This window comes from Maylandia zebra, linkage group LG15 (genome assembly GCF_041146795.1).
Source record: "Maylandia zebra isolate NMK-2024a linkage group LG15, Mzebra_GT3a, whole genome shotgun sequence".
Taxonomy (NCBI): Eukaryota; Metazoa; Chordata; class Actinopteri; order Cichliformes; family Cichlidae; genus Maylandia; species Maylandia zebra.
The window spans coordinates 9,003,223-9,021,003 of record NC_135181.1 but is presented as its reverse complement, the minus strand read 5'-3'; the positions used below and the strand labels follow the sequence as shown (position 1 = coordinate 9,021,003).

General features: G+C 40.0%; 1 protein-coding gene across 5 annotated transcripts in view; it reads left to right on the top strand.

Annotated features, from left to right (window-relative positions):
* si:dkey-71h2.2 (low density lipoprotein receptor adapter protein 1) overlaps nt 1-17,781 on the top strand; it is a 104,648-nt gene that overhangs the window by 923 nt on the left and 85,944 nt on the right. The window lies entirely within an intron of this gene.

The following is a 17,781-nucleotide window of genomic DNA, read 5'->3' as shown; positions in this document are numbered from 1 at the left end:
GAGCTTTACAGGTTTTCCACCTAGCTGCGTTTTACAGCCATCTACACTCACCTACCACTTCATTAGGTACACCTGCTTAACTTTGCATAAATGCAAATCTGTAATCAGCCAATCACATGGCAGCAACTCAGTGCATGTAGTCAAGACAACCTGCTGAAGTTCAAAATGAGCATCTGATTGGAGAATAAGGGTGATTTAAGCGACTTGGTTGGTGCCAAACCTGCTGCTCTGAGTATTTTATAAACTGCTGATCTGTTGGGCTTTTTCCAGCAAATATCTCTTGGGTTTTATAGAGAATGGTGTGAAAATGAGAAGCTACCTAGTGAGCTGCAGTTCTCTGGGAAGTTTGCTTCAGAGGAGAATAGCTACACTGCTTTGAGCTGTTAGGATGGCAATGGTAACGTAAATGACCTTTTATTATAACAGTAAAGCACTTTTAGGGTGTGAAACAGGAGATTCACATTGTGGATGTGCAGCTGAATTAAATCTACAGGAACTGTGTGATGCTATCATGTCAACATGGACTAAAATCTCAGAGGAATGTGTCCGGCACCTTGTTGGATCTGTGACACAAAGAATTTAGGTAGCTCTGAAGGCAAAAGAGAGTCCAACCTGGCACTAAGAAGGTAAAACAAATGATGAGGTATTTTGATTCCTATATATCTATCAGATGTTCTCTGCTATCACAGGCATATTCATAACAGTGTATTATTAGTAACATACTACAATGCAATTGTAATTGTAATGCAATCTTTATTTTAATGGAAAATATTCCAAAAAAATAAATAAAAATAAGGTAAGCTATTTGTTAATTTGTAAAGTAGGTTCCTACACAGTTCGTAAACTATGATCTCATCACTTTTATATATGTAGTTATAGATAATAAACAAATAAATCCGCTGATAAATCAATACTGCAACTTTGTACTTTGTAAAATCAGGATGAACATTCGGCCATCAATCAGTAGTGAAAACTGCAGGGATTTTATAGAGATTACAATACAGATTACTGAAACACCTAATCAAAGTTAAGCATAGTCCCAGTCTGTTCCTGAGTTATGGAGCTGAATAATGCCCGTGTTTGTAGGGACACTATAATAACACAGAAAGTTGACCTTTGACCCTTTGCTTGTAAAATCTCCTCACTTCATTGTTGTATCCTGTTAGATATTTTCATGAAATCTTGTCATAAGTAGCACATTAATTCTTGAGTTACAGTCACAATGCGTTTTGGGAGGTCACAGTGACCTTGAGATGCTAATCAGTGCTCATCCTATGGTCCAAGTTCATCCTTTGGTGCTTAATGGGAAAAAAAATCAATCAAGGTGTTCAAAAAAGTGAAAATAGGTTGGGGATAAGGGCAGACTGGCAACAGCAATCAAATTGCCTCTGGCTATGACTATCTTAGTTAAAAGTAGCATGGTATTCATTTGTTGCAGGTAGAACTGAGGACTATACTAAGATTTAATCCTACTAAGATCTAATTAAAGGTCTAGGTTAGTTTTTCTGTTGAACACACTTCAGCTGTCTAATAAGATTATACAGCTACTTAAAAAATATAAAAATGAAACCAATTTTTCAGCGAGTTTCATCCACAGAGGTCGACCAATTATCATTCGACGAAGATAAATGAATATGCAACAAACACATCTTTAATAATTGAGCTGAATTTACATCATAATTCTCAGTTATTGGTTTTTCAAAAAGTTTTTTTGACCATATTCAATATGCAATGTTGCTTAAGGACAACTACAGTGCGAAGTACAGGAGGTTTTGAGTGCTGAGTGAGGGGTCAGAGCAGCAAACCTTGTCACACCATCAGTGACAGACTGCCTTGCAGCCTGCAGCCCTGCTGTAACACAAATGTGTCAAGCGCCGTCTTGAACGCTCCCTCCTCTCTGCTACTTTGCCTGTGAGCTTCCCACTGCAATAAATGGTAGCATGCTGGTTATGCTTCATCCAAAATTCCTACTTAGTGCCAGCTTTCATTAAACATGACTGATTAATTTCACAGCCAGCAAGATGTTCTTAGTTTCTTCTGCTCTGTTGGACATGTTCTACATAAATTATTGAATGCCCGAACATAAATCTGTTGGATTTGGGCTTTCATGATTGTCTCTGGTTGCTTTAAAAGCATTTTGTTTCTCAGCTCGAGCACAAAATGACAGTTTTAAGTGGCGGCTTGTCTCAAATAAGTGCTTGGGTTTGTCAGCTTCTCATAACTGCTGGGCTAAAACTTTTGATTGTGCACAAACAGTGAGGGATTTAAAAAAAAAAAATCATAATTTTCCACGTCACAATACTCTGCGCATCAACCGCGCTGACTTTTGATGACAAACAAACCATCAGCGTGTCATTTTGAAAGACATCGATTGTGACACATTGTTAGCAGAAGCCCCTGCATTGTGCTTTTCTTCTCTTATTGTTGTTGCCAGTGAGAGAGATAAGAAAAGGCAGAGTGACACTGCCAGAGCAGAATCCAGCTGGATTTCGGCGCCTGATGACAGAAGCAGTTTGTGTCTCAGAAACACCGCAGAGATCAGGCTGGGAAAACATGTGAACGCAGCAGTGAGGAAACGGTGCAGGCAGTAAGAGCGGCTGTTGATATCCAGATGCTACTTAAGCAGGCAAAGTGGAGAGAGGACAGTGTCTGTATGGCAGCATGTGGCAATGCGTCAGAGCTGCCTGTCGGAATTTAAATAAGGTAACATCGCAGCCGGTTGGCACTTTCACACACATTAGGTGTGGTTAAGTTTGAAAGAGAGTGATGAATTATTTGTGTGCTGACAGCCAACTGAAAGTGCATGTGGAGCGTGGATGGTAAGTCACTGTGGATAAATAATCACTTTTAAGGACAATATTTAGTTAATTTAGGTAAGAGTTGGTTTTAACCCCTTAAGCCCCAGCGCCCCCTGATACGGGGGGCAAAGGCAGGAGATCAGTTAAGCTTGGGGCTTAATAGGTTAAATGAGACTCCAGTGTGAAGGTGGAATGAGACAGAGGAATTTAATTGGATGATCACTTGTGTCTGGAGTGTTACACTGATTAATTTAATTGCCTCCTGACCTCTAATTGTCCACCACTGTAAGGTTACACTTAACTTACCGCCCCTCCCTGAGCCTGGTTCTCCCAGAGGTTTCTTCCTGCTAAAAGGGAGTTTTTCCTTCCCACTGTCGCCAAAGTGCTTGCTCATAGAGGGTCATTTGATTGTTGGATTTTTCTCTGTATGTATTATTGTAGGGTCTACCTTACAATATAAAGCACCTTGAGGCGACTGTTGTTATGATTGGCGCTATATAAATAAAATTGAATTGAAAAAACTGAATTGAATTACCCTTTTGAAATTGTGTGGTTCTCTTTTAATACACCCTATATAACAAAAATTTATTTATTTATTTTATTACAAGTGGTCAATATGTCCCCCTCTGGATATATGTCCATGTGGTAGTCAAACCCGTCCCACACTTTTGCGAGCATTTCTGGAGTCACTGTGGCCACTGCTACCTACCATCAACCATGTGAAAGTCACGAACCCCCTCTGTGAATAGCTGTGGAATTAAAGCACTTTAAAATTTTATATATATATAACATATTTATAGGTTTCTATGAAATGAGGAGTGAACACTCTTTTCATTAGTAAACCAAAAAGACAAAAACAATGCATAATAACAATTTTATTTTTAACCAGCCACCTTAATAAACCTTATTAAAATAAAGTGATCTATTTGCTCCACCTTAAATGTAGTCAGTCTTTAGTCCTTTAGCAAGTGGAAAACTGACATGTGCAGCACTTTCTAGTCGCCCACTGTGGCTGCCCATTGTCATCTGTTGAGGTCAAAGCCACTGGCAGCATGGAAGAGGACACAGCATGTACCCTGAGTACAGGCCGTCCCTTTGCATCACGTCACACAGTAGCAGTACAGACCTTTCCTGTGTCTTAGAAGTCACACACACTTGCCCTTGGCACTAAAGGATGTCCCTGCTGCATCAGTTCAAAATGCTGTGACTGGAGGAGACTGAGCTGAAGCCAAGCAAGATTGTGTAATTTGCTTTAGTATTGCATTTTATAAGTGCTTTTTGTAACGGAGCATATCTTCTTTTTTGCTGCGTAGCTGTGGGACCAATGTGAGAAGAAGAAAACAGAAGACAACAAGCATCTTTAACAAAATCTCTGGTGTCTCAAGCCCTGTGGCTTTGAAGAAACTGTCAGAATATGCAATTTGTTTCCTGTGCTTTGCAGTTTGGATCATAGCTCGATCTGAAGTTGGTGGACTCAGGAGTCATTAGGTTCAATCTCTGGCTGTGCATATAGCCCTTGGTTATATTGAACCTGACAGGGGCTTGACTGAATGTCATCCAGGAGACACTGGTGTCAGTTAACAGTGTCCTGAAGGAGCAATTATCTCTCAGTGGCTCATTAAGACTCAGGGACCCGTGACCTAGAGAGATAGCAGTGAGGAGGAAGAGGAAACATAGTCCCCCTCCACCATTAAGGAAGAATTGAGTGTCAATAAAGGGCTGAAGACCAGAATTAGTAAAGATCAATTTACAGAGGGTTCCCACGATCTGAATGTGATAAATAAGATGACGAATTAGTGACTGATTGAGCAGTCAGAGCTGTGTTAGGATCCAGAAATAAGTACTAGTAATGTAACTTTATTAGGTACTAATTACATTATATGGTGTTATCTAAGGAGCTTGCATAGACAAGCGACTGGACTTTAAGTTTCTTAAAGACAACTGAAAAAACTTCTTTAGTTTCAAGACTAAAAAAGAGCTCAGCCAGGAGGAGCTCAAAAGCACCTTGATGATTCCTAAAACTTCTGGAAAAATATTCTTTGAACCGATAAGATCAAAACTAAACTTTTTACAAGGTTTGAGTGTGGTTACATCTGCATGGAACTAACACAGCATTTTATAAAAAGACCATCATAGTACCAGTCAAACATGGTGGCGATAGTGTGATGGTCCAGGGCTGCTTTGTTGTTTCAGAACCTAGACAGTCCATGAATTCTGCTCTCTACCAGAAAATCCTGAAGGAGAATGTCTGGCCATCAGTTCATGGCGTGAAGCTCAAGTGGAGCTTTTTAGGAAGTTATGCTGCAGGACGATGATGCAAAACACACAACATCAACAAAACAACAAAACCAAAATTATGATTGGCCTAATAAAATTCTAGATTTTATTCATGCCTAAAATATGTTTTCATTGCACTGTAACTAAACTAAACTAGTTATATTTTAATACCAGATGTAGCCATGTGGCTATCCCTGTGTGTGATCAGGTTTTAAACATGACTCTTGACCCTGATACAGCACAACATTGGCAGTGCTAAAACTATTTATAAATTAAATAGTCAACAGCAACATGTTTTTGGAAAAAGTCAGTGTACTTGGCTTTAGATAATGCAGTCCTGACAGTAAACCAGTACAAATATGTCTGTAGACTGCATGGATTCAATGCACTGGCTACTTCAGTGTAGAGACCTGATTCATTTAACATGACATCTTTAGGAAAGGTTGTATTAGCATAAAGTACACAACCAGCACTGTCCCATTTACTGTTGCACTAAAAAACATCATCCACCCAGAAAGAGGCAAATGGAGCAAGAATAGTGCATATATTTAGTCTGACATACAGCCAGATGTTGCTGTGCTTTTGGATTTCTTCTGCTAAAAGTAGAGGCACTCTTATTTCGCTTTGCATTTACTAGGGTTCATGTATAAGCACACAGTGATTTAGAGGATCAGTTAAGCCAGTATATGCCATTAGCTGAGCTTCAGTACATCAGATGATGATTTGAGTGAGCAGATTTCCCACCTATAGTCTGCATAATTCATGTTCACTACTCCTCAGTCCCACCAGTCGCATGCTGATGATAGATTAGATGATAAAAAGCTGCTAATGAGTTTTTACAGGGCGTGCTTTAAGGCAAGAAACCTGTCTAATGGATTTTTTATTTCAAAAATTAGTACTATCTAAGTTGTGAGCTATTATTTGCAGTAAAGATTTTAAATTATTTAACCCACTGTGTGTCTAACTGAACCCACACTGTGACTGAAAATAGGATCTCATTGTGTTTCTTGTAATTTCAGCTAACGGCTTTATAAAGTCTTTGATTTAAAAAGAAATTGAACAGACATATTTTTTTCTTTTTGAATGTGTTTTTTTAATTTTATTTACAACCATGTTTCAAACACAAATCAGTGCTGTTTAGTTGCATAGATAACAGCAGAGATGTTTTTGTCTGAGTGTCTTTTCAAGCATTCCACTTCAGAAGGGAAATGCACGAGCTCTATCGCCCCAGCAGTCTGATTAGTGGGATTACTGTCAAAAGCACAGAGACCTATCTCACAGTTCTGCATAGCCTTTTTCCGCTACAGTTTGTTTGAATTTTTTTTCCTGCATTGTTTTATGAGGAAACTGACAAAAAATATATATATATAAATGCCATGTTGTGTTAGAAATTTTATTTTAGGCTTCTAGTAGCAAATACCCTGGTGCTTGGCGTGTGACCTTTTTAGCCATGCTTGCAGTGAGAGTCTAAAGGGACGCCTACACAGGAAGAGACTGGCAGGCATGTGGCAACCAGAGACCACAGAATGTCACTGAAATTCAGTGACTTGTAGCGACAATGGGAGAAAAAAAATGTCAGTGTCATGAAGCGGCTGGTCACTAAATAAAACTCCTCAACTCTGAGGCAAAATAATTGAGTAATCTGAAGAGTTGTTGACTAGCAACCGGCTATCATCACGTTCTAGATGGTGAAAAATGAAAGTATCAGTCCACTATTTTTGTTCTGGCTAAAATATCTCAATAACTACTTTATGGATGAAATGTTATTGTTCTTGGCACCCACAAGAGGATGAATCACTTTGCTGATCCAAAGCCTTTCTGTGTTATACCAGGCCATGGCACGTCAAAATTTTCCATTGTACTGTGTTCAGCTGTTTGTTAAAACAAATATCTAATCAGCCAATCACTTGGGAGCAACTCTATTCAATCAGACATGTAGACATGGTTAAGATGACCTGCTGAAGTTGAAACTGAGCATCAGAATGGAGAGGGAAGCTGATTAAAGTGACTTTGAATGGGACATGCTTGTTGGTGCCAGGCAGACTAGTTTGAGTATCTCAGAAACTGCTGATCTACTGGGACTTTCTCACAAGGCGGCTGCAGTGATGAGGACCCTGTACCTGCCTGTCGTAGTAAAGAGAGAGCTGAGTGTAAAAGTGAAGCTCTTACTTTAGCTGTCGATCTGCATTCCTACCCTCACCTATGGTCACTGTGGGTAGTGACTAAAAGAACGAGATCGCGGATACAAGCGGCAGAAATGAGCTTCCTTTGAAGCCCTCTCCCTTAGAGATAGGGTGAGAAGTAGCGAGAGGGGCTCAGAGTAGAGTCTCTGCTCCTCCACATCGAAAGGAGCCAGTTGAGGCAGTTGAGGCATCTGATAAGGATGCCCCCGGGGCGCCTCCTAGGTGAGGTGTTTCGGGCATGTCCCACCAGGAGGAGGCTCTGGGGCAGACTCAGGACATGCTGGAGAGAGTATATCTCTCGGCTGGCCTGGAAATGCTTTGGTGTTCCCCCAGACAAACTGGAGGAGGTGGCTGGGAAGAGGGAGGTCTGGACTTCTCTGCTTAGGCTGCTGCCCATGCGACCTGGCCCTGTATAAGCAGGAGAAGATGGATGAATGGGTCAGAATATGCATAAATAACATAAAATCAGGTATGCATCGTGGCTGCTGCTGCTGGTGGTGTATTGGTGTGCAAGATATATTTGGGCACATTTTGGGTCCCTCATTGCCACCTGAGCATCATTTAAATGGCTTAAAAGACAAATTAGTTCAATGTACTCAACACAGTCTCCAGATCTCAATCCAACAGAGCACCTTTGTGATGTGGTGGAACAGGAGCTTTGATGTGTGATGCTGTCATCTCTTAGGAATGTTTTCAGGATCTTGTTAAATCTCATTTTTATACTAGCATGGTACAGCTAATAAATGGGGTTGGTAAGTGGCGTGCTAATTTTGTACAAACTAGCAAATATGGGCATGATCTTTGTAAAAATGTTTTGTCCACTTAACACCAGCCTGCAGGCATTGCCGCTGGGAGGATATCGGCACGCTCATTGTTTGCATTTCATTCAAAGCATTGCTTTGCCCTTAGCACAAATTTAGCTCAGAGACATAGAACTGACTGTGTAATATACTCTTTTGTTTAGTTAGTGTGCATTTTTTTATTTCTGCCTGGTAGTATTAGATAGGGGAAGTACATTTATAAACTAGCATATCCTCCATATTTTTTGCCACTTTGCTTCATCTTCTTGTAAACCCAGTTCAGGCTGCAAAGGTGAAGTTTTGGTCTTCATTTTTCCATAGCCATGAGAATATGCAGTATTAAATGGTTTTGGGATGTTGTCACATGTCACGTGTGATAACCCCCTGTTTGCGGTGGATATTTTGAAACTGAAGGAAGCCTCATTTAAAGATGAGTTGTAGTATTCCACAGCGTAATAATTTCTGTATTAATACTTTAAGGTTTGATTTTTACATATGGTATTATAAATTTTTCGTGAAAGGGTGGTACAGATGTTACCTTTATGTACATTTCTATATGTTGTATCTATTTCAGCCAACATTCAGAAAGTAAATCAGATTTTTCACGACGTTGTTTGTTCGATCTTCCACATGTTGTCTTGTGCCTGTTACATTTGAAGCAAGCAGGTTTATTTTCTTCACTGGTTCACTCCACAAATATTGATTTTTAAAACCTCAGCCTCGTGTTATTAAAAACTGCAGCATATCATATTCTATATTGATTTTCTTTGTGTTGTGTTGTGGCAAGCGTAATGTTTTCTCGTGGTCCACAGTAGAATTTTTGCTATAAATGTTTATGTTTGGTAATTCATTTTTTAAAGCCTTGGGGTTATTAACAGTTTCATCCAGTACATCAGTAATGGCCAAGAGGACATGATTCACTCCCACGTGTCACCGTTCCCCTTTATAAACAGTAACATGTGCAGCCAAACTACTGTTTTAGTGGCTTAAAGAGAGCTGAATGTTATTCTGTTATTCGATGCATTTTCTCTGGAGTGTTTTTAGCACCAGCAAGGTTCCCTGGCCTGAAGTGAAGAGAATTATGCAACAGAGAGAAACTGAGAGCCCCTATCTCGGGAGAGGTCCTTGTTCACACAGCCGCTATAATGTGCACACGCACTCACACAAATACTGCTTCCTGTTTACTGTGTGAAGTCCAAACATTTGAGTGTTCTGTCTTGTTTGATGCCTGTGACAGGTGTCTATGAAATAGGATATGCTGTCACTCCAGTCAAGAGTCTTTATCAGCATGTTGTCAATTGTTATTCTGTGTGTGTGTTTGTATGTGTAGGAGAGAGATTAACTATTGCAGATGCATCTTGTGTGTGTGCGTGTGCACGCATGCATATCTTGCTGAACCTGTCCCTCCACTGGAGAGCCAAATCCCATATCTGCTCTGTACCTCTGAAAAATTCAACTCCCCTTACCATTTCTGACACGTCATGTCCCTGCCTGAGCTCAGCACTGAGAGCTGAGGAGCCCACTCCTAAAAATAACCCTATGCTGTCACACTAAAAGGGGAAAACGCCTAACGTCAGCACTGTACAGAAATCCATTCTGTTTGCTGTTATTGAAACAAAGCATCAAAAATCCCAGTAGAAGTTTTATCATAAGACATGTTATCTTGATTTTGCAGTTTATTAAGATGAGCTGGAAGTGTTTAACCCAGCTCAGATAAGTTAGTTATACTTCAGTGGATTCCTCTGATCATACTGGTATTAATTATGGGGCTATCTGATGAATATTGGCTTTAAAAGCTTCTGAAAATTGCTGTTTGATGAATTCTGAATTATTTTACATAATTTTTTTAGGGTTTAAATTATTGAGATCTGTTGTACATCCAAAATTATTTAAATGTTTTTTTTTGGGGGGTGGGGTCTTAGAAGATGGCATCTCAAAATGCAACGTCGAAACCAGTGGCTCCTGTTATGCTAGCTACAGCTACTTTTATGCAATCTGTGGTTTTAGAGTTTCCATTTTGAAGGCTTAGGTTCAGCATCTTTGCAGTTATAATCCTGTATAATTAAGGTAAGATAACCATGTTTAGATGGATCAAAACATGGGAAGTCAGCTAATAGCAGTGCGCGCTACTTAGCATGTGTAGCAAGGTGTGTCCCTGTTCGCTGCGATGTTGATATTTTGATTCAGCACCGAATCACTACTCAAAGTGGCCATGCGACTAATAATATATACCTTTAAGCCTCAATAAAATCTAAACAAAAGAGTTGGAAGAAGAATCAACCCATCTACATTTGCCACAAAGGGGGGAAATTGCTGCTTGAGACTTACTAAGATCTGCTATATCCAGAAGGTTATTTCCACTTGTTTTTCATCTTTGTGCTAAGCTTAGCTTTACAGCTGCTGGCTCTAGCTTTATATTTACTGTAACCATATGACAGCACTATGGCTCTTTTGAAAGCAAAATAAGCTCCAAAATGCAGGAACTGGCCGTCAGTTTTTGTGGCTGGATAATATCAGACTTTCAGCTTCTCCCTTGCCAGAAGGGGTCGCACTGCATGTTTGCTTTGGCAGAGTTTTTACTCCGGATGCTCTTCCTGATGCAACCCCAAAGGGGATTTGTATCTCATGCTGGAATCAAACCAGCGACCTTTTGCTTGCCAAGCGAGTGCACTAACCACTACACAGTTACAGGCACACAAACAAACAGGCAAACACATTAAAAAAATATGACCTTGCCTGTGGAGTGCCTGCAGCATTCTGGAAATCTAGCCAAGGATCTTGAAACTCACAAGTTGATATAAAGGAAAGGCAAAAACGCCAGGAAAATGTATACAGTTGAAATCAGTCGTTTCCAAATGCACAGCTCAAGTACTCACATTGATTATCCCTTTATCTTGTTATCCCAAAGGTGTAACACCCTAGAAGCTGATGTATTTGGTACTTGCCGGACTAACATCCATCAGTCAGATGGAAGGGTCTGAAGTGCTCCACTGCATTAGAAGGGATTCCTGTGAGATGCCCTCATCTATTAAAGGGGTGCAGAGATACACTGTCTTAAATTAGATCAGCAGCTCTCAAAGGTGACTTGTTTTGCTTTGGTGTGATAATGGATGGGAAAAGTAATGACTGCTTTGTTTGTCCCTTGAACTCAGCTTGAGATTAGCACTGGGGAATGTGGGGATTCTAGTTTTCCTCTTTTCATTTGAGTCACAGCCTTAGTCTTGAGTTGAAAACAAAATATTAAATATAAACCTATTATTTCCGGAATAGATTTTCTTTTTGGGAGGCTATTTATAGTTGATGAAGATGTTGAAATGGGAGCTCGAGGACTCCTGGGGGAACAGATTCGTATCAGCGCAGAGAAAATCACGCCCTGTTTGAATTGCTAATGAAAACAATCCTTGTATGGTGCAGAGCGATTATACTTTATGAATAAATGGCCGCGAGGAAATAGCTCCGATATTAAAGTGTCTCTTCTGTTGCTGTGTTAACTTGCCATGACTTTGGAAATGTTTACTTTCCCTCTAGTGAACGTTGATGTAAAATCATTTTATAGGTGATGACAACCATTGTTCTCTCTGTACATAATTATACAGTTAGTAGTTTTCAGTCTGTCCTTTGTGGCTGAGTTTAGTGCTTTCACAAGCAATTGCTACAATCTAAAAAGTTGTAAAGTGGGTGGCTGTAGCTCAGGTGGTAGAGCAGGTCATCTACTGATCGGAAGGTTGGTGGTTCGATTCCCGGCTTCCCCTAGTCTGCATGCCAAATATCCTTGGGCAAGATACTAACCCGAAATTGCTCTCCGATGCATTCATCGGAGTATGAATGTGTGTGAATGTCAGTTGTGCTTGTGCGAATGGGTGAATGCACAAGTTGTGTAAAGCGCTTTGAGTGCTCAGAAGAGTGGAAAAGCGCTATATAAGAACTAGTCCATTTACCATTTTAAAGTAATAAATCTAGGATGCAGTGTTATTTTAGATCCTTGGGTATTGATCGTAGTGGTTCAGACCTGTATGGAAATCACATAATTTAACAGACACAGCGCTCTACATGTATAAACAAGGGTGGATGCGAGTCACTCAGATGATTCAGGGTGTTTCTAATGGACACTTAAAGTGCAAGTCACCTCCATATTTAGTACCCTTCAGTCAATGTTAGACCACAACTCAAGAAACTGTAAACACCCTGTTTGACAAACGAGGGCTGCTCTGTGTTGCATAGTAAGACAACTAATTGAACATTTTAAATGGTGCTTTTCTGACCTAACAGGTGTATCTTTAAGGTCTGATTAAATATGCAAAATTAAAGCTTCTTGATGAATGTTCGGAAACAATCATGGACATACTGTTAAAAACAAAAGTGCAGGGCATGAGTTACATTCTAGACACGAGTGTATCCCATCTTCCTTTCATCTTCCTAGACCTAAGTATCATATTCTCAGTAAAATGAGTGAGAGGGGTTCTTAGAAAGCTGGCTCTAGTGATTATATAAAACAAGCTGCCTGTGAGCTTGGCCGAAGCGAAACGGGACGACAATCCAGCAGGAGTTTGAAATGTTGAAGCACATTTATTTTCCACCAAACAACTCAATCAACCAGCCGGGGACCAGGATCGGATGGTTTTCATACGAATGTGCAACACATGCACAGCTGCACAGGCAAATCTTCTCGTAGCGAGAAGATAGTGAGACTTTGCTGTTAACAAGTTCTTTGCTGTGAATGGGGAAGGCACATAGTTTGCCAAAGTAAACTACAGGGGAACCACTATAAAAAACCGTTGCTTCAACAAACCTAATCATCTATTTTCCTTCACTTATTCAGTTCAGGGTTGTGCTGGAGCCTATTCCAGCTTTCACAGGGTGAGAGGCAAGGTACACCCTGGACAGGTCATCAGTCTGTCACAGGGCTAACACTGACACAGACAACCAGTCACGCTTGATAAAATTGGAATCACCAATTGGCATAACTCCATGCATGTTATTAGACTGTGAGAGGAAGCTGGAGTACCCACACTGATATGAGGAGAACATGCAAATTTGCACATAAAGACTGGATTTGAACCCAGGACATCCCTGCTGTGATGGGCCAATACTAACCATTGCACCACTGTTTATCAAACATGAGCAATTTAAAGAGGCTAACAAAGACAAAGTGGCTAAAGCTATCCAGAGCTCACAGCCAGCCACAAGCCATTCACTTGGAAGTGAATATAAATAAGTAAATACACTTAGAACAGTAGAACCAAACACACCTGTATCTATACCCCACTTATGTTACCATCCCTGTGAGGAGGCAGAGGTAAGTTTGTTTGTTTCTTCAGGTTAGCATGAGTCTGTAGTTGGCAAGTCTAGCTGACATTAAGCTAAACATACATACATGTAATACAATAATACAGCCGTGTCCCTCCTATGATCAAATGACTCACTGCACTCCAACATACTAGCAATCAATAATATGAAGGATAAACTGCAAAAACATTGTGTGTTCATTTATTCCCAACATGGCAATGTGTTAACGATGTGTATCAATACAGCAGTCCTGAGTGTCAGTGTAGTTTATGCAGTGGTTACTTACATTATCAGTAGCAATATTTTATGGTAATGGCAGCTTGTAATTACGCTGCCCCAAAACAAGTTATAGTTAATGTATTAACATGTAAAAACATGTAAATATAAAGATAAAATGCACACATATAATGATTTTGTGATTTCTGATCAGCAAACAATCCCAACCTCTTTCCAGTACCATTTGTTCCAAATAGATACAGCATGTTGCAACATTTTACGTCTTCTTCCAGAAGAGACAACAGTTACTAGATTAAAATGAATGCTGTTTTCAGTTTTTCTGGTGCCATTACACACTGAATTCTGTATGATGGCATGAATCCATGTGGCTCTTTCTTTCTCTCTCTCTCTCTTTTTTTAATCATTGTCTGCTTATCTGGCTCAGTCCTCCTGCACAGTATCATACCAGCCACACACCAACTGTCACTGTCTGCAGAGTAAATATTAACACAATTTTCACACTGGGATGCCAGCTATAAATAGAGTGCAGGAAATCATCCAGGAACAAACCCTAAACGTCTGTGTTGGCTTTTAATTTGACCGTGTAATGATGCATGTCCACAAAATAACCTTAATGTTAATCCCATTTTATTCTCTGGACACTTCTGAGGAGAAAGCATCCTAGTTTTTGAGGAAAAGATAAGAGCGTTTCACTGCTGTATCCCCAAATGTCAGTTTAATGCTTTCTTATTAAGGATTCATGGAACCTTTGGAAGGCTTTGTGATGGGAGAGCTCAGGTCTATGTTTTGCATAATAAATACAGTTATGGCAATTAACATTCAGGACATAATTGGCTTTTCATAATCAAGATCTAGATGGGAACATCAATAACAGTCCCAACATTCTTTTAAGACCACAAAAGCCTAACTTGGCAAAATTTGTATGTATTACACAAACAAGATATTATGTCTTAGTTCGAGTGGTTTAAAGGCCCTGCAGATTGTTGTTTTAAGCTTTGAATACAGTCATGATTTTTTTCCCTTTTTGCTGAAACAAAGTGCTTAACACATTAATGAAGAGTGGTATTAGGTGGTATCTTTCTTTGCTAATATTTACTTTCTTATCTGTCTTTTATTACAGAGGCTCAGCCCATGTCAGTCACTCAACAGAACAGCTCCCACTTTGCTTCTGTTCTATTTGCTCAGCCATGCTAGATAATTCAATCAGCATTAACAGCAGATACAGTGTTTTAAGTAAAAGCAAGGGGTGGTGTGCTGAAAGAGACATTATGCTGAATGGGGGGCACTAGCACGGATTCACAGATAAACGTTTGGGGAAAATTGCTGGTTTATTAACCTAAATTATTTTACGCTAGAGAATTCTTACAGTTGGTATAAATGAAATTTTCTAAATTCAGGAGCTTGATGCAACTATTATAAAATATCTATGTTTTACAAAGTACAAACTGAATCTTGTTGGCTTGTATCCACTATAAATCACTCTATAGTCTTCTGATTTAATAATGTACCAAAAGTTTTCTTTTTCTGGCAGGGAAAATTAAAAGCATCACACTTAAGTGTGAATGTCAAAAGTCATCAGTTGAATAAAAAGGTTTTTCAAGCTCTCAAGAAATTTTAAATTAAACAGTAGCTTAGAAGCAAATAGAACAGTAGCTTTGTTTAAGTTGTTATAATGAAAGTAATAATAGAAACCTGAACCAGTGTCAACCCAAATCCATTGTCTTCTTTTTTCTGTTGGGTTTCAGCTTCTTTTCCGAGAAGCTATATTCTTATGCATTTTAAACTAGACAAGAGGGGTAGTGGCTAAAGCTAAAGATAGCTACTTCCCCCTTGTTAGCTGTGTTCAGCTGGATGAAAGGTATTTAAGTGTTTAATTAGGTATTTTGTTATGACAGTTGTCATGTTTCCCCATGGTTTAGTTTAGCAAACCTCACTCATAGTGAAGAACTCACTAACAGCTATAGCCATGCTCATAGTGTAGCTGTGACTGTGCGAGCAACTATTTACCTGTGCTGCTGTGCCAGTGTTGCACAGGCATGACAGGGCTGACCAGTCCGGTCTGAGGACGCTGTGAACCGAGGGATTGCAGACCCTACCCGGCCAATCTGTGCAGCTCTAATAGATTTTAGCTTCTCCGATCAGCTGACCACAAGTTGTGATTCCATTAGAAAAGTGCATGACTAATGGGTATATGGTGCTTATCTAGTCTTCCAAGCTCAAATTTTCAGAGGACTACCTGGATACAATCATATTATTTCCATCTAGAGTACTTTTGCATAAAAACTTTGAAGTAATGTGGCTGTTGTTTTTATTAGTAAAGCTTATTTCCTTCTCCTTCCTATTGAATCAGGCACTCTGTTAATAACCCTAACCCTTTTTCGAGTGAGTTTCTATTCAGGTTTGTCTATCAGTGTAAGGGCAGTACAGTGAAGAAAATCAAAAGCTGTGATTGTGAGGGTTTAAAATAGAATGACATGATGGTTTGTACTCTGGGTTGGTGAATGTGTGGGTTTTTTTATGTACTACTCAAGCCGAGTGTGCAGGGTCTACTATTCCACTGTAGTTGATCCACTTCTTTTGATGCTTAGCCAAGGTGTTTAGTAATGCTATTTGCAAGTACCACCTCGCTGCTTCAGACATCATCTGTTTGATCCCATGATTGCGTTTTCGTATCTTTTTTTTTATGCTGTCAGGCTTTGAGAAATAGCTTGTACTGCACTCCTGGCTGTGAGGAGCCCAAGCTGCTCTCATTAGCTACAACTGGAGTTTATTCTGTGCGTTCAGTTAGTGCCAGAGGAACTGAAGATGCATAAGGTGAGTTAGGGGACGGATTTAAAAAAAGCAGTTTGAAGAGTGAGAGCTTGAATGAAAAGACTTAGCTTTACTTGGTTTCCCCTCAAGGCAGAATCAGGAAACCAGTTACACCCCCCCCAATACACCCACATCATCCCAGCCAACCATCTTCCCTGAATGTGCGGCCTATTTTCTCTGTCAAGGTGGTGTCCTAGATTCAAAGTTCCATCAGATGAGTAAAACACTAAGGCAAAAAGATTACATCTAGAAGGATGTGGAGGATGGGGGTGTCAGCAGGGGTCTTAAAGCAAGCTGAATGTATCTCTACTCATATGATGATAGTGTATTCAATCCACTGGTCTCCAGTCAAGTTGCTGTGAAAAACATTCTAGGAAAGAATATCCAGTTTGCCTGTAAAGAGATGGAGGCAAAAAATAGACAATTCATTTGGGTGTCATGCTTGTTTCTGCAGTTTTAGAAAGTAACTGAGATTAAGCGTCTCGAGGAAAATAGCGTATCGGCCCGCTGTTTGTCCATATGCCCTCTACGTCTCTGCTTACTCGTGTTTATGTTATTAATTAGCCATCAGCCGAGGTGTTCAGAATTCACCTGGGTATGATTTTGACTTCTCAGAGCAAATTAAATTACCGAGCGTGTAGCTCAGAAAGACAGCTGGTGATCACGGCATGTAGCTGAAGGCGTGCAGAGCACATGGCGTCTATTATACTACAGCAGCACTTCCCAGAGTCAGATCAGCTACTGTGAAATGCTGCTCTTGTCATTTGCTGGTTTAACACAGTCTGAAATATTTTACAGTGCTCAACATCTCAAGGCGGTAGTATTATAAAGTAACTTTATACGAATACACTTAAAGCCCCGTGGAGCAAAATGTTATTAAATTGTTCTGTGCCTTTGTTGTAATGCACTGATTCCTTTAGAGTGTGTCTCCACTGTGAAGCCTTTGTGCGAACACAGTGAAATCAGTGCTCTTGCTGCAGTGTACTCGGTGTGAAAGTGTTGCCAGGCATCAATTTGTTAGAGATGCAAATGTCACCAGTGCACCGCCAAGGCCGCGCTCATACCCTAAGCTTGTTTTGTCCTCATCCAAATTTGATTGGCCTTGATGAGAACTATCTCGCAAACACAACGCGAATGTATGCGCGCACGCCTACTTTAAAGTTTAAATTTCGCATTTTTAGTTGTCCTGAGGATTTTCTTCAACGTGTTAAATCCAATTAGCCACCCTCTGCTTGTTCCTGCCACTCTTATCAGTCCCAGTCCTTCTGTAGACTCACATAGGATTTATTAAAAATTTAAGACCTCCTCTTTTAGGCAGATAATATATTGGAAACCCTGCAGCATCAACATAAAGCTGTTTAATAATTCATTTGTGTAGCTTGGGGAAGA